The 24306-nt window shown below is 42.8% G+C and overlaps 1 protein-coding gene across 2 annotated transcripts in view; it reads left to right on the forward strand.

Moving 5' to 3' along the window:
* Positions 1-445: 445 nt before the first annotated feature.
* The window catches only part of RAB27B (RAB27B, member RAS oncogene family), a 211176-nt gene continuing 187315 nt past the window's right edge, over positions 446-24306 (forward strand). For both annotated transcript variants that reach the window (XM_048850451.2, XM_048850452.2), the window contains exons 1-2: positions 446-551; positions 684-766. The gene's annotated coding sequence lies outside the window, so the exon portion shown is untranslated. The remainder of the gene's footprint in view (positions 552-683; positions 767-24306) is intronic.

Genomic DNA, 24306 nt, shown 5'->3' on the forward strand with positions numbered 1-24306 from the left:
TCAGGACCAAATGGACCCCAAAACTGAAAGCAAAACTAAGTCCAAAATGTGAAATTCTACCTGCTTTCATAGCCTGACTGTGCAAAGCAGCAAATTTCACCTAGTTGACCCAAGAAGCCATAAATCAAAGGCTTACTCAATGTGAGCTGAGTTTGCAACAGAGCCAGGAACAAGTCATGTTGCTGTTCTTTTGCAAACTTTCTGTGCAGCTGTAAAGGTAGAAGAAACTTACTGCAAAGATGGAGAATCCCAAAACGCTACAGAGGAGAACCTCTCTCTCTGCCCCTACTAATACATACAAAAGAGAAACAGCACATCAGCATCAGAAACTGGAAGCTCAGTAAGGATTCTGTCACTGGCACCAGGTCAGTGAAATGTGAACCTATTTGAATATAAAAGGGAACAGGAATATCTTGGGTAGGCACTAGGACCCCACGAATGCCTATATGAAATGCTGCTTGGCAGCATGTCAGTGGCACAGAGCTTCCTCAGCTGTTACACAAGACAAGGAGCAGCATTTGGAGCAGCATTTTCCTCCTGAAACCTGCAAGGTATTTAGCTATCTACCATTTATCTTTAGGATTCTTAGATTATAAAGCCTTGGAGCTGCTTATTTCATCCTTATTTATTTCCAGCATCTCAGTGGTTTATATTATTGTTGTTATGTTTTTATATTTCTGTAGATCAGATGGGAGCAACAGTGCCATAAAGAAATGGGCTAGTTATTTCCAGTTAGTGAGACCTGGGAGTATTGTACACCAAAAGTGTAAGTACGTGTTTTATCTTTATTATGCTGTTTATCACTGCTTGTTCCTTTGGTTTGCATTGTATTCCCCCTTCAGAGAGGGGAAGGAAACGTTGATGGGCTGATCTAGGAAGAGAAACCTGGATCTTCTGTTCACCCGTTGTGGAAAATGTCTAGCAAATGCCTGAAAAATCCTAAGTACTAGGGAGACATTGTGTGTTTTCTTCCAGCTTGTGAGATGGTGGATTTTGATGAGGATAGCAGATTTTTTTTTCCCATTGTGACTTTTTCTTCCTTGCCTGGGATGGAAAATAGATTTTGCTGGATTCTGTGAGCAAAGCTCGCAACTGGTTTATGTGTGCTCCATTTGCAGGGTTGAAGAACTGTTTGTTTTCTTTGTAATCACTTGTCCGATGCAGCATATTTTCTGAACATATCTGTAGTTTTCCAATTTCAAGATAGTCCCATCAGATATGTCATTCATTCATTGCTAGAAGGGTACAGAGATATTCATGAATCTTAACTGAAGCCAATGGATTGCTTCCTACTTATAAGGTTCACATTCAATGCTAACAATAGTCAGATGTAATCTTGGAAACAGATCATAGACAGTTTTTTCCCATTCATTGAAGCAAGTTGTATTTGGTCTAGATATGCAATTTTGTTAGCCATTAAAAGGTTTGTGATAATCTTTTAGATATGATTGCAATTTCCCTTTAACTACTCTGCATGTAGATAGCTACCACAGAATCTGACATACAGATTGGTCAAGGGCATATAGAGCACTGGATGCCAGTTGGAAAAAAAGTTTAATGAAAGAAGTTTTGATTGCAGTTTGAACTTAAGTGGATGTGACTACTGCTTGTCAATGGACTATGTGTGTAATTAAGGAGACAAGGATTTGGCCCAATCCCAATCTATGCTAGAAGCATTTACTTTACGAAGAGTAAAATAATTTATTTGGATTTTAGAGAAATGCAAACAACCAATATGACTTATAAATGGCAAGTGTACACTAAAGAAGACTCAGGCTTTATAATTTTAAATGGATTGATTTAAAAAGTGAGTGTTTTTAACTAATGACCAAAATTCAACTGGCAATGGGCCAAACTCATAGGTGAGTCTAAGGTAGTAAAAGGGCTGTAATTTATAACAACATGTGCATGACTGCTAAATTTGAGCCAAAATTTAAACAATCCAAAATATATTTTTGCAGAGAGGGATAAATTAAAGCATTCTCTGGGGAAAGGGGTGGGATGTTGTATCCCATGTTCATTTCTCTTTTTAAGAGAGTCAGAGCACAACTTAGATGCAAAATTCCCATAGAGTTAAAAGTAAGGTGGCACAATGAGACCTGAGGATTTAAGAGGTTTTTTTTGTAGTTTCCCTTAGAGCCATTTTAAATACAGTGAGTAGTTTCCACATGATTTAATTTAATAGCTAGATACAATTCAGATTGTATTACTTGGTAATAAAAGGTTTCAGAGTAGCAGCCGTGTTAGTCTGTATCCGCAAAAAGAAAAGGAGGACTTGTGGCACCTTGGAGACTCACCAATTTATTTGAGCATAAGCTTTCGTGAGCTACAGCTCACTTCATCGGATGCATAAAGTGGAAAGTACAGTGAGGAGATTTATATACACACAGACCATGAAATGTTTATCATACACATTGTAAGGAGAGTGATCACTTAAGATGAGCTATTAATACATACAATGTGTACGATAAACACCCATTTTTTCATGGTCTGTGTATCTAAATCTCCTCACTGTACTTTCCACTTTATGCATCAGATGAAGTGAGCTGTAGCTCACGAAAGCTTATGCTCAAATAAATTGGTTAGTCTCTAAGGTGCCACCAGTACTCCTTTTCTTGTTGTAATATTGTGACCTATAGGCCTGTAATCGAGTGACCAGAGAGATTGAAATGTTCTCCGACTGGTTTATGAATGTTCTAATTCTTGACATCTGATTTGTGTCCATTTAGTCTTTTACGTAGAGACTGTCCAGTTTGCCCAATGTACATGGCAGAGGGGCATTGCTGGCACATGATGGCATATATCACATTGGTGGATGTGCAGGTGAACGAGCCTCTGATAGTGTGGCTGATGTGATTAGGCCCTGTGATGGGGTCCCCTGAATAGATATATGGGCACAGTTGGCAACAGACTTTGTTGCAAGGATAGGTTCCTGGGTTAGTGGTTCTGTTGTGTGGGGTGTGGTTGCTGGTGAGTATTTGCTTCAGGTTTGGGGGCTGTCTGTAGGCAAGGACTGGCCTGTCTCCCAAGATTTGTGAGTGATGGGTTGTCCTTCAGGATAGGTTGTAGATCCTTGATAATGCGTTGGAGAGGTTTTAGTTGGGGGCTGAAGGTGATGGCTAGTGGCATTCTGTTGTTTTCTTTGTTGGGCCTGTCCTGTAGTAGGTGACTTCTGGGTACTCTTCTGGCTCTGTCAGTCTGTTTCTTCACTTCAGCAGGTGGGTATTGTGGTTGTAAGAATGCTTGATAGAGACAAACACCTACAAGATCTCTGTCTGAGGGGTTGAAGCAAATGCAGTTGTATCGTAGAGCTTGGCTGTAGACAATGGATCATGTGGTGTGGTCTGGGTGAAAGCTGGAGGCATGTAGGTAGGAATAGCGGTCAGTAGGTTTCCGGTATAGGGTGGTGTTTATGTGACCATTGCTTATTAGCACTGTAGTGTCCAGGAGGTGGATCTCTTGTGTGGACTGGACCAGGCTGAGGTTGATGGTGGGATGGAAATTGTTGAAATCATGGTGGAATTCCTCAAGGGCTTCTTTTCCATGGGTCCAGATGATGAAGATGTCATCAATATAGCGCAAGTAGAGTAGGGGCATTAAGAGACGAGAGCTGAGGAAGCGTCGTTCTAAGTCGGCCATAAAAATGTTTGGCATATTGTGGGGCCATGCGGGTACCCATAGCAGTGCCGCTGATTTGAAGGTACACATTGTCCCCCAAATGTGAAATAGTTATGGGTGAGGACAAAGTCACAAAGTTCAGCCACCAGGTTTGCCGTGACATTATCGGGAATAGTGTTGCTGACGGCTTGTAGTCCATCTTTGTGTGGAATGTTGGTGTAGAGGGCTTCTACATCCATAGTGGCCAGGATGGTGTTTTCAGGAAGATCACCGATGGATTGTAGTTTCCTCAGGAAGTCAGTGGTGTCTCAAAGATAGCTGGGAGCGCTGGTAGCGTAGGGCCTGAGGAGGGAGTCTACGTAGCCAGAAAATCCTGCTGTCAGGTGCCAATGCCTGAGATGATGAGGCGTCCAGGATTTCCAGGTTTATGGATCTTGGGTAGCAGATAGAATACCCCAGGTCGGGGTTCCAGGGGTGTGTCTGATACAACTGACTTAGGCTTGAATAGAGACTGGGAGTGGATGGGTCATTACACAAAGTAAAACTATTTCCCCATGTTTATTTCCCACCCCCACCCTCCACTGTTCCTCAGACATTCCTGTTAACTGCTGGAAATGGCCCACCTTGATTATCACTACAAAAGGTTTTCTTCCCCCTCCCACCCTCGCTCTCCTTCTGGTAATAGCTCATCTTAAGTGATCACTCTCCTTACAGTGTGTATGAAAACGCCCATTTTTTCATGTTCTGTGTGTATATAAATCTCCTGACTGTATTTTCCACAGTATGCATCCGATGAAGTGAGCTGTAGCCCACGAAAGCTCATGCTCAAATAAATTGGTTAGTCTCTGAGGTGCCACTAGTACTCCTTTTCTTTTTGGTAATAAAAGTCCATGATCCAATATTTTCTGCAGACAGGATACAGTAAAATCAGAATGAATTCTCCAGTGTCATACTATGGGGATGAAATGAACTAAATAACCTCTTCAACCGTTCATGTCTAATACTTGTTGAATATACATAGTCTGTGCATTTTTATCTTTTCGAGTATATTCACTTGAGTAACTGTATTCTATAATTCCACTTCTTTACATGTAAACACTATATACAAACACATACTGAAGCAGCAGAAAACACCTGGCACTGACTCACAAAATCAAGGCTATTTTGGCTTCTGCACTATTATTTCACTCCCACTTAGAAAGTGGCGGTAGCTCAGAATTAGAACTGTGCAAATAATGAATTTTTTGGTTCACTGGCAATTCTGAAAAATACAAAAGAAAAACAATTGTGGATCAAGCTGAAAAGAGGATTTTTGGTTTTTTTTTGGTTTTTTTTTGGAAATTTCAATGAATTGAAAAGTAAATTTTGTTTCAGGTCAAACAAAAGGTTTTTTGAACAAAATCAAAATATTTGACTTCGATTTTGATAATTTTAAAACATTTTTTATTTTTATTTTAATTTTTCTAAATTAAAGTCATTTTGAAAATGTCAAAACATTCTGAGGGGTTCTTTTTGAAGGATTTTGTTTTGAGCCAAACAATTTGGTGAAAATGATACAAATTTGCTAAATGTTTTGGTGTCACTGAATCTTCATTTGTCACTGGGGAAAAATATTTTGGCCAAAAAATGTTGCCCAGCTCTACCCTTAGGTTAGACATTGATTAGAACTATGTAGTTTTGGATCTGGATCTAGATCTCCATTTCAGCTCTAGTCCTCCAAAAATTCAGGGGTGTATGAATCCCAAGGTTTGGCTCTATCTTGTTATAGAGCTAACACCCATGATGTGAAATTTAGATCTGGGTCCAAATTCTAATCCACTTGCCCAGCTGTGTGAGTTGTCAAGGCTGGGGCTTTCACTTGAGCCTATGTGTAACTGTCCTATGCTTACAATTAGTTTTTGTGTATATTTGTTCAAAAGAACATTATTAAGGGTGCACTATCAAGCACTCAGAAGTTAACACCTGCCTGTGCAACTTTAAGTCAGCCCTTTGTGCATATGCATTATGATACAGTCTTTTATTATACATTGCCTCATCCAAAACACAGGATGGAGCTGCTCTGGGGGGTGAGTCAGGGTTGTACAGTGAAAGAGACTTTCGTCTGTAGTACCCCTGCTTCATTTACTACAGAAGTTGGAAGGTGAGTAATGATTAAGGCAGGGGACTGCAGGAAGAGAAAGGATGGTCTTGTGGCTGTTGAATGCTGGCTTGGGGAACTGGATTCTAACCCTGCCTCTGCCATGGAGTTCTTGTGCGATGCTGGGCAAGTCACTTAAGCCAAATTTTCACAGATGGTCACTAATTGTGTGTTTCTTATTTTCTGTGTACCCAGCTTGAGACCCTGGCATCTGCTAAGCACTCGCTGCTGCAACTGGACTTAATAGGCTCAAGCTGTGCTTTGGATATATAAAGTGCTATAAAAGTATTCTGAAAATTCAGGTCCTAACATCTCAATTTAGGCGCCCCACGTTAGTGGATACTTTTGACCGTGATCTCTTTGCCTCAGTTTCCCATTTATAAAATGGGATAATACCCTCCCCCAACCCATCTCACAGGAGTGCTGTGAAAATAAATGAATGTTTGTGAGCCACTCACTTGAATCATTTGGGGGATTCTTTGTCCTTTTTTTTTTAACATTATTAGTCTGAAATATGCTGGATTAACACTCCCAAAGAGCAGATGATGCCTCACTGCAACTGCTCTGACTGTGTACTCCACCCTTTCTCCTTTAGGGATTAAAAGGTAGTCCCATCTCCATACTCATTCCCTCTTTGGCCTCTTCGAGATTGATTACTAGACTGCCAAGTGTGGTGGTCATTTTTATGAAGATATCGCATGTGCACTATGAATGAGTCTGAAGTCACCAATTAATGCATTTCACATTGGCTGTTGTGATATGATAACAACTTTCACTTAGGCTGAATTCATTCTGGCAACCTGGCAATTATGATGTGAAAGATTATGTATCTTATCCATCTCTTGCATGATGCATTCTCCACAACTATGTTTTCATAAATATAAAGGGAAGGGTGAACCCCTTTGAAATCCCCCTGGCCAGGGGAAAGCTCCTCTCACCTGTAAAGGTTAAGAAGCTAAAGGTAACCTCACTGGCACCTGACCAAAATGACCAATGAGGAGACAAGATACTTTCAAAAGCTGGGAGGAGGGAGAGAAACAAAGGGTCTGTGTCTGTCTATATGCTGTTTCTGCAGGGGATAGACCAGGAATGGAGTCTTAGAACTTTTAGTAAGTAATCTAGCTAGGTATGTGTTAGATTATGATTTCTTTAAATGGCTGAGAAAAGAATTGTGCTGAATAGAATAACTATTTCTGTCTGTGTATCTTTTTTGTAACTTAAGGTTTTGCCTAGAGGGGTTCTCTATGTTTTGAATCTAATTACCCTGTAAGGTATCTACCATCCTGATTTTACAGAGGTGATTTCTTTACTTCTATTTCTATTAAAAGTCTTCTTGTAAGAAAACTGAATGCTTTTTCATTGTTCTCAGATCCATGGGTTTGGGTCTGTGGTCACCTATGCAAATTGGTGAGGCTTTTTATCCAACATTTCCCAGGAAAGGGGGGGTGCAAGTGTTGGGAGGATTGTTCATTGTTCTTAAGATCCAGGGGTCTGGGTCTGTAGTCACCTAGGCAAATTGAGGCTTTTTACCAAACCTTGTTCAGGAAGTGGGGTGCAAGGGTTTGGGAAGTATTTTGGGGGGAAAGACGTTTCCAAACAGCTCTTCCCCAGTAACCAGTATTAGTTTGGTGGTGGTAGCGGCCAGTCCAAGGACAACGGGGGGAATATTTTGTACCTTGGGGAAGTTTTGACCTAAGCTGGTAAAGATAAGCTTAGGAGGTTTTTTCATGCAGGTCCCCACATCTGTACCCTAGAGTTCAGAGTGGGGGAGGAACCTTGACATGTCTACAGTTATTATTTTATTATTTGTATTATCATAGTGCCTAGGAGCCCTAGTCATGGACCAGGACCCCATTGTGCTAGGCGCTGTGCTAACACAGAACAAAAAGATGGTGCCTGCCCCAAAGAGTTCACAATCTAAGTATAAGGCAAGAGACAATGGATGCATGCAGATGGGCGAGTTACAAGGAAACAATGAGACAATATTGGTCAGCATGAAAGGCAGTGGTATGAATGCACTAGCAACCTAATGGTCACAGTTTTTGTAGGCATCACAGCAAAGGAGAGCTTTAGGAAGGGTTTGGAAGGAGGATAATGAGTTAGGTTTATCAGAAGCTCTTCCCAAGAGTGAGGGGCAGCCTGGAAGAAAGCGCAAAGGTGCTACTTTGAAAATTTAAGAGCTGAGCAATGGAGTGTGGCATCCTGGGCTGGTCAGAGGGGAGAGTTGACATCTCAGTAGCAAATGAGATATGATAGCTAGGATGGGGTTAGGCCATAAAGGGCCTTGGAAGTTAATAGAAACCGTTTATGTTTGATGCAATATGGAAGAAAAACCCAATGGAGGGATGCAAAGGTGATAGTCAAAGTGACAGTCTAGGTAAATGATCTTTGCGGCAGCATTCTGAATGGATACAAGTGGGGCAAGATTGCATTTCAGGGCCAGACGGAAGCATGTTGCAGTCACCGACATGCAAGATGACAAGAGTCGGGAATAGAGTTTTAGCTGTGCAGATGGCTGGGAAAGGCCATATCTGAGAGAGGTTTTGCAGAAAGACTTGGCAAGATTTAGACTGAGCTTCGATGTGAGAACCTAGAGAGAAGTCCAAGTCAAAGATGACACCAGGTTATGGGCCTGAGTGAGAGGCAGGATGGTGGTGGTGTCCACAGTAACTGAGAAAGGAGGTAGCCGGGAGAGCTCAGGGAGCAAGGATTAAGAGCTTTGTTATATCCATGCGATAGCACTGAAGTCAGCTGGATTTCCTGGGTGCCACTGAGAGTAGAACATGCCACACTGTGTTTGTATTTTACTAAATTATATACATATAAAATAATTTTAAATCTATCAAATAGCCATAAACATAACTTTTCATTTGGAATGCCAAAGAGACTAATGCACTAGCCTGTTAGCCTGTATTACTATCTCAAATTGTCTGAAAGCACCTGCAACAGCACACTGTCAATTGCTAAATAGCTGTATCCATGGGCAAAGTATTTGTAGCTCATTTACTTAATAATGGAACATATTTATGCCCTTTTCAAAGATTTTATGCTCTGCAACTGATCATTTTTATTTATGACATACGATGGAACACAGAGGAGACATGACCCTGCCCGCTAGATGTTTACAATCTTAAAAAAAAAAAAATCTACTGTAAGGTGGAGGGAGAGGTTCTGAATTCTCTCTCGGTCTTATTTTTTCTTTTAATTCTACTATTTAATTGTAAAAAAAAATTAAAAACCAAATTGGGTCAGCATTATTGATGTTGGTATACAAAACAATGTTTAAGATGCCCTCTGGTGGTCTGAAGGCAGCAGTTATTCCCAGAACTATGCATATATTAGTGGGTCTTTTGACACTGCATTTGTTAAACACAAACAGACTGATGGATTTCAGCTGCTTTGAAAACACAGTGTGTGTAGGGGGGAATAAATATTTGCCAAATGGAGTAGGACACAGGGTCCTATCTGGCAACCCTTTCTCACCTGACTAGTCTATAGTCATGCAGGTACTTGCACTGAAGGCTATTGGCCAAATTGTGTTTTACTTGTTTAAATCAGGAGTAACTTCATTGATTCAATGAAGTCACTCCAGTTTTAAACAGTGTGAGAACAGAATTCGTCCCACTGGGGAAATCTACATGAGTGAAAGTTACAGGCTCTGATATAATGGGGGGCTGGTGATTCTGACTCCCATTATCCCACTGTAATTGCATTATTGTCACGGCAGCCCAGCCATTGCCCATTCAGTGAGTACCAGTGATCTAGTAGGACCGTCCTGTGCTGATTCTGAATGTGAAGGTGCCATATCTCAACATGTAGCCAGACCTTTTAAGTGGAAGTAAATATAGCTGACAAATTGTGAAAGCCATACTCTGAAGGCAATCTATAATACTTTTACTGGGCACTTTTTCTCCCTGAGTAACTCCATTGGATTGTTCTGACCCAATGTTTCTGTGATTTTTTTTAAAGCCTTTTCTAAGAAGAAATCCTCTTCAATATGATTGTCCTTTGAATTATAGCTAAGACCTATTTTATCCAGTATATAATAGCATGTCTGCTGATTTAAAAACTGGAGCACTATTCAATTTTTGTGGTATGTGGTTTTCTCCTTATGGTGTATATATGTAAGTCCTTTATCTGGTCTATTTGCTGACTTGTAAAGCATGCTCCTTGAAAGGATTCATAATACATCGTTTTTAGCAATGTGGTAGTCACACTTTGAAGCATTCAGTCGCTGGGTCAAAAGCCATCCATTAGAGAATGAGATGGTGCAATTAAGGAATACTTGTCTGTGGAACAATAGTATTGTAAATATTTTCTATCTAGTTGAGTTGGTAATCAGTGGATTTCACTGTCTTACCAAGCTTGACCCAAGACTTTTCAAAGAAGTGTAATTTTTGGTAGCACTGCTCAGTTCCTATTACTATTTCATCTTTTTGCATCTCAATCATGGGCCAAATTAATCCCTGATAGAACGCTAGTGATATCAGTGGTATTACACCAGAGATGAATTTGACCTAGCAACTCTCCATTTAAAAATCTCTGGCTCTGCATTTTAAATGAAAGTATCATTATTTATATTGTGTCACCCAGACTTTAGCAGATTATACTTTATTTTCAGTGCTTGTTAACTGGGGCTAAATAATGATGAAACAGAAGTACACATTTTCTCATAAATATCGAATCTGCATTTTTCAGCATTTCACAAATGTATTATTACTGGTGGTGCTTGGGAAATAGTATATTTTTAAAGCATAAACTATTTCTTAAAAGTAAATTGTTAATTTATTGTGTCAGGTTTTGTGCCAGGCTCTCCCTTGTCTGCTTTCCTAGGGCCTGACCCAAAGGTGGTTGAAGTCAATTGGTATTTTCCATTGGCCTTTGAATTAGTGTCATGGGTTCCCAGGAGTACAACCTGGAGCTGGGGTACTGCTGAGCTATTTGTCTTACCAACCTGGGATCCCTCTCATACTGTGATGTTGTTGTGACAAGCTGCAAACCCCTCCAGGTCCTGCACTCACACAGACATCCACAGACTGGGCCATACCCATATTCGTTACATGAATGCTTTCGCCAGCCACTCATGAACCAACAATAGAGAGGCTCCAGCCAATTCCCCACAGCTCCCCAGCCTAGGACCCCAGAGCTGTACCATCTTGCCCTTGTCAGAAGCCTGACCAGTGTAAATTTATTACCCAGTCTGCCCCTTCCTCAATGTGGAGAGGATCTGCTCCAGCCCTTGTTCCTGAGCAGATTTCCCTTGCACTTCTAACAACACACTGTTTTAGGTAAAAAATATAAAACAGATTTATTAACTACAGAAAGATAGATTTTAAGTGATTATAAGTAGTAAGTGTACAGATTAACCCTTCTAGTACAGTCATGTAGTTTTCACCTGCCATTTGTTTCTAGTCTTTTTTTTTTTCCACTGATGGCAACAACCACAATTTAGACCACTTTTCATTGTACCTAAGATCAGAAACTGGGTGCCAACTCAGGAAAACACTTAATCATGTGCTTAACATTTGTCATGTACTTAAGTCTCCGGTGACTAATGCAGCTGCTTAAAATTAAGCACATGCTTAAATGCTGTCCTTAATAGGGAGACTTCCTCTTGGCTCTGGGTGAAAATTTCAAATCAAACTGTCAATTTGTATGAAACTGGAGAACCTTGCTACATAATCCAGGGCTCTAGGGAGAATGTAGCTACTGATGCTGTGTTTGGGAAATTAGTCAGGATAAGCACCAGATGTTAGTGTCAAAGCACAAGTGGGAGCAGTATTAAAACAAAAAACCAACATGAAAATCCACTTATAGGCCTTCAGGGAAGAAGAGTGATCATCCTTATATTGACAAGGTGCTCTGATACTGTGATTATGGACTTTAGGGACCTATGTAGGCAGAGGGTGAAAATCTTGTTCCCATTGAAGTCAATGGGATTTTTGCCTTTGACTTCAAGGGGGCCAGGATTTTACCCATAGTCTTCTGAGCAAGAGGACTCTACTTGAACTTCATCTATGAACGTTTCCATTATAAGCTCTAATAATAAGCCACCACTATTGTTTTGAAAGGAAACTTATTCTAAGCAAGTTAAACATGTTAAAGAACTGTTCACAAGACATACAAAAGAAAAGTACTGCCTTTCTCCCCTCTGCAAAACAAGAGTCATAACTATACGTGGGAAGCCATGCAACTGCCCTTTTGAAATAACAGTTCTTTTGTGGGTTTTATGGATGATATCTCATCTTCAGCTGAAGTGATGGTTGTCCTTAATGGTAATTTTTGTCATTAAGTAGAGTTTGCAGGAAGGCAACTTCCTTATTAAAGTTTATATATCAAAGCTAAAAGCACATGAGAACAAAAAAATCATACTTTACAATCTATCTCCTGCACAAAAGAACATGCACGTGATGGGACTTCAGTTACATAAATCTCATTTAGTTTCAGGGGAACTACATGATAATAGGCTTGTGAATTGAGTTAGGACTATCCCCTCCCCAAGTCTGCATTCTCACATCAGTGTCACAGAATAAAATTAGTGTTCATGCATAGAGACCCACAGTTCAATAACTCAGTTGACGTTAATTTGAATTTATTCTCCCTTTCCCCAAAATATAAGAATTTACACCTGAGGTGATTTTTATGTCGCCTAACACCAGAAATCATTTTCCCTGGAGACACACATCTGCTTTGATTATCCAGATTTGTTTGTTTCCTGCTATGACACTTGACTAGACAGGGATAGCTAACAACATATCCAGTTTTCAGAGTAGCAGCCGTGTTAGTCTGTATTCGCAAAAAGAAAAAGGAGTACTAGTGGCACCTTAGAGACTAACCAATTTATTTGAGCATAAGCTTTCATGAGCTACAGCTCACTTCATCACTTGCATCCGATGAAGTGAGCTGTAGCTCACGAAAGCTTATGCTCAAATAAATTGGTTAGTTTCTAAGGTGCCACTAGTACTCCTTTTTATTTTATCATATCCAGTGTGTACCTAGTATTAGATGGTAAGGGCCAGATTCTGATCTCAGTTACATTGGGTAAATCCGGAGTAACTCCACTTTGACCATTGCATTGCAGTGGTCACAAAGTCCCTGCCAAACTGTCTTGTAAAACTTTGATGTTGGTTCAGAGCCTACGATGGCCATTGCATATGGACTTAGATTCCCAAACTGTTTGCAAACTCTAATGTGCATGTGTTTATGCATACACATAGTTGAAACCACTTTTGACAGGATGTGGATACCCTTTGACAGGATATAGGATTTGTAATTTAGCTGGACAGATTTAACTTAATGAGTGCGCTCTCACTTGAATGCGGTGCTCAGAGTTGATGGAGCTACTTTGTAAAGATAATTTGTGTCATTAATTGGCTTGTCAATCACAACGAAAGGGGCTACAAATTGCTTTCAGAATGCGACTCTGCTGCATCTCATCTGTGTGCACACAGTAGCATCCAGGAGGTACGAATTCTTCCTGGCTGAGAGTGTTTGCTGTTCTGCTGTTTCTTTCCTTTTCCCAGCCCTTCTGGGATCACAGAAGCCCAAGTGATTCAGATCAGTCAGAAGAACTTAAATATGAGTGGTATGGTGAATGAATGCTGTCACAGCAGGAATGTTAATTATGGGACAAGACTAGGTTGTTTCTGTCTCAGTACATGTAAATAGGCGTACTGTCTTGCTAAGGGTTTGTTCAGTCACTAATGCAGTGAAGCTACAATCTTGCTTGCTGCTAATACTTTGGATCTCATTTTAAGGTGGGGTTGGAGGTGATGGGTCAGCTGAAAAGGATCTGTCATGGTCACCACATGTAAACTCAGAATTGCAGCTCCTGAACATGTACAATTTTAAATTCCTTCACTCACTCAAGGGTGATATACCGCAGTGCACTTTCTTGACGGTGTCATTGCCGACTTTCATCAAATTGGATTCTGTGCTCTTTTCTTGCTGGCTGTAGGCAAGTGGGAGTGACTCGCAGACATCAAAGCCATAACTTCCTTCGAGAAGGTTATTTATTAGAGAACACAACAGGCTTGGAACATCTGTCTTGATTTGGAAGCCTTTATTAAAGGCACTTGCACAGTCTACATCTTTGGGTTTGCCCTTCTGAAAGGGAGGCAAAATTCAGACATGGGTTATGTAGTTAAAAAGACATTAACGTTTTCAAGAACACTGCTTAGTTCTTAGATTTGTTTGGGTCACTGATCGTCCATTTTCACTGGGATGCTCCAACTGCTTTACCCAGTTCCAGTGATGCACAGTAACAATAAATCTGTCTTAATAGGGCAGTTAATGTGGGTTTATGGCTGCTTTGCATTACTGGAGCAGCATAATCAGCCAGAATGTACTGGTGAAGCTGGTCCATATGGTTCTGTAATTTAAAAACCACATAATTGGGATTCTCAGGTACTCTCATTTGTACAAAATAAGCAGTCGTCCCAGATAAAAGGGTTCTTCAAAATGGAACCAAGGGCTACATATTCCCCAGTTTTATTGCAGTGCGGCTAATTTTGAGGAGTCCTTTATGTGAAATGCTCAATAATAGATTTCTGTATATTTAAGTGAATAAATTGCCATTCATAGTGTTTAAGAAATATGGGTCATATTAAACTCTTACAAGTACTGTAATCATTACATTAAGAAAACCCAATCATTCTGCTTTGTTTTAATTCAGAAATGGCTATTTTGTAAAACTGTAATCTCACCAGTATAACAAGTAGGTCTTTGCCATTCACCCACATTACTGGCACTTCATTGTTGTGGACAAGCTGTAAATTGTTTCAGCGGCATGCCTGGAGCAGTAAGTCTCCATGTCATTCTCCTCAGTCTCTCGTCTTCTATCCTCTGGAATATCTCTCCCTGCTGCGGCTAGCACCCTCCATCTGTCAAATCTTCCACTGTAGGCTTGTTTATATCCATGCTAACAAAATCTCTGAAGTCACCCACAAAGAAGGATTATGAAGTTAAAATTCACCATTAGTCTCTGAGGTTGTTCAGTTGCCTGGTAGAGTGAGGATGGTGAGGGAGGTCGGCAGAGAGGTGGGATGGTGAGGGATGATGGAGGAGTCTGGGTAAAGGGCACTTTGCCCTGGAAAGGGGGTTTTGGTGAGCTGGGCATGAAACTACAACAATAACAAGTTTTGCGCATATTTTAGAATGTGTGCATAACAACCGAGTTAGCATGTGAGTTTATTTTTGCAGCCTGTTCTGTTCCTCCGCTCGTCTGTGTTCTGTCATAGCTACTGCAGGTTAAGGGAGGATGGGCTACGGCTAGCGTGGGGAGAGAAAAAGCAACACTCCCTCCTCCAGTAAAAGTAGAGGGAAAGAAAGCTCCCCCTTCTCTCCCTGGTGGGGTGAGTCCTGTTTCCCTATGTCCACCCTCCTTCTGTTTCAATTTACTTTAACCTCTGGTGCTCCCATTAGATTGCGTGGTCTGCAGGACAGGGAGGGTGTCTGTCCCATACGGTCTGCAAGGTGGCTAGCATACTGTAGGTGCTATAAGTGGTTTATGATGGCTCTGATCACTAAGATGCCACGTCTTTCACCCTTGATTTTTAACTGTACTAATGAATGCATCTTAACAACAGTGTTGCCATTGTCTCTCTACCATATCTGTCAAGCCTCTGTGTGGGGCTATAAGCACTTGCTGAGCTACTTTGCAGTAGGAGCCTGAGGAGAATTGACATAGATTGTAAACTCTTTGGGGCCACAACCTTCTCTTTGGTCTGTCTTATAATCAGAAGGAGGAATTCTGACTGGCTCAGCTTGAATCCTCTTGGTCTCTGGGAGAGCACATGAGTGTGGCTCATCTCCCCCCCGCCCCAGGGCTGAAGCCCCAGTCCCTTTCCCCTTCCCTTCCACCTGGTGGCTGAAGTCTGGAGCTGCCATTCCCTTCCCCTGCCCCAAGCCCACAGGGCTAAAGCACCAAGGCCCCCACCACACACAGTGGCTGAAGCCATGAGCCCCGAGCCATCCCCTCCCCCCCCCCGCTGTGCCCTGAAGCTTTTATATTGTGTGTGTGTGTGGGGGGGGGGGGGTGTTTCAGAAGGAAAAAGGTTGAGAACCCCTGCTGCAAATTACAAAAGTATCTGCTTGCTCTTGCAGTTCGCTGTGAGTGAATCTAATTGTACTGCCTGCACTGACTTGCAGAAATCAGCTGAGCAAGTTTAAATTGGACTAGTGTAGAGTACCAAGCACCATGTGTTGGACCCAGTGGAGGAAATATAAAGGAAAATAGAAATATTTATGTATTACAAACATGGGGTTAGTAAAAGGTTGAACAAGGTGAAGAAATAATGTAGCTAAAAATGTGATTTCGGTATTCCTAAAGGTTCTACGAACATAAGCATTGTTATATAGGGTCAGACCATTGGTCCATCAAGGTCATCTGACAACGAGAAGTATCAGATGCTTCAAAGAAACCCAATACTGTATAGGTTGGCAAAAATCTGTCCATAGTAGAAATGTCTTCCTAATTCTGTATCCTGATCTATAGATTATGAATAAGAATTTCCAGTTATCACTTTGAGGGTTGACAGGTTCTTGTCCCAAGATCAGGCCTAGTATTAAAATTATTATATAGTTGGGAACCCCGATGTGCACAGGTGCAACACTCACACTATAGGAACTCCTTTATATTTACAAATAAATAATTTATTAATACATTTAGCAAAATCACATACTCTAACTCAGTAAGATAGATAGAGATAATACAGAAAGCAAATCTGAACCCCCATAGTTACACCATCCCTTGCAGAATAACCTGAAATGTTAGCATTATCTTCCTCATCACTGTCATCTTTCTCATCTTCACCAATGGCCGTCATTCTAGCCCCTCTCAAGGGCTACATCTCCCTCTCCTCCTGCTCACAGGCTGGGATGCCACTTTTATAATCTGTTACGTGGATGTTACCATGTCTTATGCATATTCAGTAGGGGTTTCTCCCCTCTTCCTTATTTGTATTTCCTCCCCTTACTAATGTTAAGGTGTCCATCTGTAGGATAGTATAATTATGATTTTAACTCATCATATACGTCAATTCATTGCCACGGCACTCTTGCGATTGGGTGTTCCATCCAAAACCTTCCAGAAGCTGGTGTGTGTTCAAGTTTTTGTGGTTGGCTGAAGTCACTGTGGACAAAATTCCGCCCCTACACTCTACTTCCAGTTCCCCAAAACATATGGGTTATCTAACTTTATCTATGCCAAAGTTCATAGGCCTCAAGCCTCATGCTAACTGCTGAAGCCAGTGTCTTACAGGATACAAGCCTGTAGGTTCCTTGCATTACAGCTGAATATAAGCAAGCAGAATATAATGCAAAGCCATGAATATAATAGAGGTAAACTGGCCCACTGGGCTACAATCCTTGGTAATTAGATTATACCCTGAAGCCTGAGGATCCCTTATTTGTTATTTTAATGCAATTGTGTATGTACTTATTATTCATGTATAAGTTTAATACTTTATGAAATCTGGGGAGCTGTTTGCTTCTGGGATATCTTGTGATAGTAATTTCCACAGGTTAATGTTGCTCACCTTGCACTTAAGCTAGAAATTTGATTCGACTGGTGAATATGGGTTTAATTATTTTTATTATGATTGTTTCCTTTACTCAAAAATGAGGTAGTTCCTAAAAGTCTTCCCTCTCAGCATCCATTTTCCATTCAGAACTCCAACATGTTCATATACCTTTTAATATTTGGTCTTTGGCTTAGTGCATTTCTCCAACAGGAAGTCACCATCTGTGTGCTCTAAAAAGCAGAAGGCCAAATTATATGACAGGGGGCCCCAAATCAAAATGTTAGAGCTTTGCAGCTCATCAAAATTCAAACATGGATCCGGATCCAGATTTTGCAAATGGCTTTTATCTTTATAATGAACTGAACTGAAAGCCCTGTTCTGTCCAACTCCACTTTGGGGTGTTCAAAATTCAGATCTAGACCTTGTTTCAGGGGCGAAATGTGCAGTTGGAGCTCATCTCTAGTATACAGCATATCAAACTCAGAAGGCCTACTTGCATGATATACAACTGTTTAGAGCATTCTTCTCTCATCCCAGAGGAACTCTGGGAATTTCAACGAGGCTGTCTCAGAGTTCATCAGCGACACGAGGAATAATGTCCTGAAATAGGTCTGAACACTTATATAAAATTATCATTTTTATTAAGTTGATTCTGCCAGCATGAAAGAGAGAGAGAAGATGAGTAATCCAGTTCTCCAATTCTAAAGGAAATTGGGTCAATAGGGGCTTAAAATGAAAGTCCTGCTGTCTATTAAAATCAGGAATAATAAGAATTGCAAAGTAACAAAAGAAGTTGACCAACCATGAAGCATCCTAGCAAAATTTAATGTGTGATTGAATTGTTTGTTGGCAATTGTCCAAGCTATTGTGGTCATGAGAACCAATTTTCTCTTTGTGGACTGTGAGCTGGAATGCAAGGGCTGCATTATCCTAGATGCTCTGTGAAGTCCTGCATCCCAAAGATCTCATCTATCCTGCCCGAAAGGACTTTTGCCACTGAGTTACCAATGGTTTGCACCTGGCAGGCAAGAAAATCCTCTACAAGAGAGGTGGAATTTTAAGGCTCCAGGTTCCTTAAGGATTTAAATTAAAATTTATACTCAGAGCAGGGAGGAAGCCCCTGACAGTTAAGGCAATGCCTTCAAACTGTCAGCATTTTATTCAGCAGCACAGACATTTATTTTATACATAGTTCTGTCAATGAAGCCCAAATTACTATTTTCCTATTACTTAGCAGAGGGAATTTTTGTGGACAGCTTAACATTGTGGACAGCTTAACATTGTTACATCCTGTAACTTGTACAGATTTTTAACTAAAGAGCAGAAAAGCAATGCTAGGAAACCAAGTAATATGATTGGTGAGCTCAAAGTCAACTCTACACAGAGCACTGACATTGGTTACTTGTAAAGGGGTAAGAAGTTCTTTACCAAAACTCCTTTCTTCTACACAGCAGAACCCACTGGAACACTTGCTCTATGCTGATTCCTTCTGTTATGATGCCAATATCACTCTTACTACAGCTCCTTTCACCCCCTCCCTTGACAACCGATGATACAGATTTTAGCAACTTAGTCTCCTGCCCAGCTTGCTTCCTTTTTAAGGCCACTCCAGCTCCCCAATAACCCACACTGTAGTTCCCTGCACAAACCTTCAGTCCTTCCCTAGCCTCCCGTGGTCACCCTCCCAAAGACCTGCTGATTGCTAACCCCTGTGACTGTAATCCTCTCAGGCCCTTGTGTGTGGTGCACAGGGGAAGGGGAATATAAAAGGAGCTTAAGCAAGAAGAGTGATGTTATGCATGGTTGTAGAAGTTCTGCTTAGCTGACTGTAGAGGCTGTTAGATCTTGGAGAAATGCTTTTTGTTAGGGGTGGTGTAATTTTTTGTGCATACAGTAAAGTCTGTGCCCCATCTTGGAGCCAAATCCAGTTTCACTGAAATCAGAGTGAGTTTTGGTATTAACTTCAATGGGAGCTGAATTTGTTTCTCTGACAAATCAGTGCTTAAGTGCAGGGCTGATGCTTATAGGATTTACCCAGAAAAGCAAACAAAAACATTCCTTGTTGCCAAAACATTGGAGGAAAAATCTGTTTGTGCCCTTCCCCTAACTTCCATGAGCACATGTAGATAGTGCCCTATCTGGCCCCAAAAATTTAGTAGTCTATTTATCAGTGTGCAACTCATGCTGAGGCTGATTCTTAGCCAGTGCAAATGGACATAACTTTAAAGTTGCCTCATTTAAGTCAGTGGGAATACATTGATTTACACTATCTGAGAATCTGGCCCACTATACACTGTTGCGGTTCAAATACAAGACAGAACAAGGCTTTAAGCAAGCAAGCAGGCTGGTCTGCCGACGGGCTGGTCTGCCTGTCAGCTTTCCACCCTCTTATTTCTCTCCCTCCTCCTGCGCATTACATACTCCAGCAGATAAAAGGAATACACTGGCTTTGTTTAATATTCTTACTTACCAATTTCTATCTACCGCATTCCTTGCTCTCGGGCCTTGAGCCCAGTCCTGGGAGGCTTCCCACAGTTCATGTCATCTGGGCGAGTTTCCAAGGTTCATGCCCCTGAGAGGAGCCGTGTGTGCGCTGCTCCTACACAATACTCAGGGTGTGCCCTGAATGTTGCCAAGCGCATGAACCCTGAATGAATCCTACATCCTCTCCTTTTTTGTTTATTTGTGCTCAGCCACCTCATGGTAGCCATCAATTTGCTTTTGCAAGCCATTAACTCCCGGACAGACAAGGTCATAACTCGTGGAGCCTGCCAGGGTGGTTCTCGACAAAGCCTTAACAAAAAGGAAATACATTGCACACAGCAACAGCAAGAAATAAGCCCAAGAAGGTAAAGTGTAGTTGGCCGGGCCCCAATTAGCCATGCTAGAGTACTGGGAAGAGAGGTTCGCGTAAGCAGCGAGCATCGTCTCATTCCCTATTTCCTCAGGGTGATGACATACTGGAATAAGGCACGTACCTAACAATTCTTCAGCTGCTACAAAATCAGATAAACAAAAGTGGGTAACATTTGCTATTGAAGCCAATCTTTCCCATAGGTTATATGTCATTCGGGCCCGTAACAGAGGAGGCGCTCCCGAGCCAACCCCTACAGGAAATAGCAGGCACATAAGGCACACAATCAATACAGAATTGGCAGTGATTTGGGTGAGAATGGCCACAAACAGAGTCTCAGGAGTCTCTGGCTGTTGGTTTGCTGCCAGTCTTCGTTGAGCTGCGGCGACCAATGCTTTCGCTGCTCCCCATGTCACGGACTGGCTTGGGACGCTACATCTCCTCCATCTCCGTCCTGCCATTGTCGACCCGGGAGGCACCGCGTTCTCCTCCAAGGTCAGCTGAAACTCCGGTATGGGGTTCGACAGCCCCTGTGCCACGCCAGGCTGTTTCAGTGCCGGTCGCACACACCGGGCCGGAACCCACAACGGTCCTGCAGGGAGAGACACAGCAGCATATCCCCGACCCCAAGTAATTAGAGGCACTAGGCCCAACCATTGCGGATCGGGCAGCTGACGGTAATAGACACGCGGTCTTTCCAGTACCTCGGACTTATGAAAATGCCAATCCATGGGGGTCTGCTGATCTGTATTCGGAGTTAAATTATTTAAAGTAAACAGAAGGACATGCAATTGTTGCTGAATGTCTCCTAAGGTTCGGAGATGCAGCTCCCCTTGTTTTAATTGTTTGTCAAGCAAGGTTTTTAGCGTGCGATTTGCACGTTCAACAATAGCTTGGCCCGTGGAGTTATAAGGGATCCCGTGTGTGAGACGGACGTCCCATTGGGCACAAAAGGTGGATAGGGCTGTGGAGCAATAGGCTGGGGCATTATCCATTTTTATCTGGCTCGGGCGACCCATAACAGCAAAACAGGCTAGCAAGTGGTGAATAACTTTGGGAGTGGCTTCCCCATGCTGTTGGGTCACCCAGAGGAATCCCGAGTAGGTATCAATGGAAACATGTAAAAACGAATAGGGGCAGAATTGTGGCATGTGAGTGACATCCATTTGCCACAGCTGATTCGCTGCGGTACCTCTGGGGTTAACGGCATAAGAAAAGGTAGGGGCAGCAGCGGCACAGTGGGGGCAGGAGCGAACAATAGAACGTGCATGATCAGCAGGAATGTGAAACTGTTGGGCCAGAACAGAGGCAGACTGATGAAAAAAGGAATGGCTTTCGATGGGGTCAGAAAAAAGGGAATTTACCTGACCACGTAATGCGCAATCGGCGCGTGCATTGCCCTCAGTGAGTATCCCGGGCAGAGGGGTATGACTGAGAATATGAGCAACAAAATAAGGGAAATTACGAGTGGTGATGAGATACTGTAAGGACAAAAACAGGCGAAGAAGGTCCGCATCGACCTGAGGGGTAATGAGGGCAAGGGGTAAATGATCAATTACCTAATAAACATAATGGGTGTCCACAATTAAGTTAAAGGGACAATCAGCAAAAAGTTGAAAGGCCAAAATAACAGCAGCCAGTTCTGAGGCTGCGCGGAACGCTGAGGCAGCATAAAACAAGAATGCCAACGAGGGGGGTCACCTAATTGATAGGTGACAACACCACGATGTGGAGAGCCATCAGTAAAAAGAGTGATAGCTGAAACAATAGGTCGAGAGCGGCTAAGACGACGTACGATTAGTGGCACCTTTTGTGTGATCACCAACCGAGGATTTTTGGGGGATTATAAGAAATCTCTCCCACATAATCACAAAGAGCAACCTGCCAGGCCAAGGAGGTGTGGTACAAGGAATCAAATTCACTACGTGATAAGGGGAAAACAATGGCAACTAAATCAGTGCCCACGAGTTGCACTGCACGGTGGCGGGCTTTACGAACTAGGTCGGAGAGGGCGTCTAAATAAGGATAAATGCTCCGAGGAGGAGTGGAAGACAAATATATCCACTCTATAATAGAGGCGGCTGTGTCTGTACGAGGTACAAACAGAGCCGCAGTAGGCGTATGAGGGGTGGCAAGGAGAACCAACTGCAGGGGACGAACCTCAGTGAGTCTATCCACAAACTGCTGACTCAACACTGCATTGATCTGTCGAATGCAGGCAATGTGCTCCTCAGTGATGGCAATAACTGCGCCCGGTGCCCAAGCTCCACGTAGGAGCTCGAACAACGGCTGCAGCATCAATGTGGGGAGACGGAAGTACGGTCGAATCCAATTTAAATGACCCAAAATTTGTTGTAATTTAATGAGGGTTAGGGGTTGGGGTAGGACCACTTCCGGGTGAACAGGGGCAGTATAGGTTTGTAAAACCTTATGCCCGAGATATTGGTAGGGATAAGAGCGTTGAATTTTTTCTGGTGCCACTAACAGGCCATTTTGGCCAAGAATCTGAGACAAATATTCAAGCTGTTGTGCCGTGACCTGGGGACCACTAAGCAAAATATCATCCATATAATGGTAGATGGGGTATCGGGCACAAAAAGGGGCGAGGGCCCGATCCACAAAAAATTGACACAAGGTTGGACTATTTTGCATTCCCTGGGGCAAGACCTTCCACTGATACCTTTGAGAGGGTCGCTGATTATTATATTCTGGTACCGTAAATGCGAATTTTTCGCGATCTTGTGGGCAAAGGGGGATGGTGAAAAAACAACCTTTTAAATCTAACACACAAAGCTGATTTGGTTTGAGGAATTAAATTCGGGTTTGGTAACCCAAACTGCAAGGGGCCCATGGGTTGGATGCGTTTATTTATTTCCCTTAAATCATGGAACAGCCTCCATGCACCAAATTTTTTTCTTAATAACGAACACCGGGGTGTTCCAAGGACTAGTGGAGCTCTCCAAGCGCTGCGCATGCAAATGTTGCTGCACAAGCGAATGAAGCGCTTTCAGCTTTTCTAGGGGGAGGGGCCACTGGTCAATCCATACGGGCTCTAAGGATTGCCACACCAAGGGTAATGCAGGGGGCAAGGTGGGTGGGGGAGGGTTTTGGGCCATTATATATTAATATCGAGGGTGGTGTCCAGCTTTACAAATAAGTCACGGCCCCAAATATTGAGGTGGACAGGGAGCACAAAAGGGTGGATTGTAGCAAGGGCACGGCCTCCTGGTTTAGAGACCGTGCCCAAGACAAACTTTGGCGCCCGGGTTTGCTACCCCCGATCCCCCACAACTCTTTAGAAGGAACTGTTGGCCAACTGACCGGCCAGTCCTGATCACGAATCACCGTAACATCAGCTCCAGTGTCCACCAGCCCTGTAAAAGGAAAATTATTTAAAAGAAGTGTTAACTGAGGTTTCGAGGGGCGGAGTGACATTGTTAGAGCAACAAGTGGAGAGGACGTGTCGTGAGACGGTGACTGAGACAGCGTTGATCCAAAGCCGCCTCCACCCCAGGCTCGATCCTCTGCAGCTGGCACCTGATAGGGGACTAAAATCAATTGTGCAATTGAGCGTCCACGTGGGAGCGACTGCGGAAGATGGGTCCATACCTGAACCTTAATAACGCCGGTGTAATCTGTGTCAATGACCCCTGGGATGACAAAAAAACCCTGTTTCCCAGCGTGTGAGCGAGGGAGAACCAGACGCACAAATCCGGCAGGGAGAGGTCCCGTCACCTGTGTAGGTATGGCGCAAACCTCCCCCGGCAACTGAAAATCAGCATCCTCCTGCATAATCAAATCAAGCCCTGCACTTCTGGCAGTCGCTGCCCTCATGGAGTCTATGGATTTTAAGGCAGAGGAACAGTTGTCTGAGTGGGGAACACCCCCGTTTGGCCCTGGGTTCGGGGGGGACCCGTCGTGCAGTTTCCCGACCCGCTACGACACTGATTAGCCCAGTGATAGCCCTTCCGACACTTGGGGCACTTCTTTGAGGGGCGGGCGGGCGCCGTCGATGAGCGGCACTCCTGCTGAAAGTGACCCTCCTTACCACAGCGATAACAACGCTTCCCCTCCTTCCTGCTTTTCTGCAGGGCGGCGGCCAGAACCCCAGCTTTATGTGCTTGTGTGCCGATGTTTTGGCACGCCCGCAGCATGTCCGACAGCTCTAGAACGCC

The sequence above is a fragment of the Caretta caretta genome, chromosome 5 (assembly GCF_965140235.1).
Source record: "Caretta caretta isolate rCarCar2 chromosome 5, rCarCar1.hap1, whole genome shotgun sequence".
NCBI classification, from domain to species: Eukaryota; Metazoa; Chordata; order Testudines; family Cheloniidae; genus Caretta; species Caretta caretta.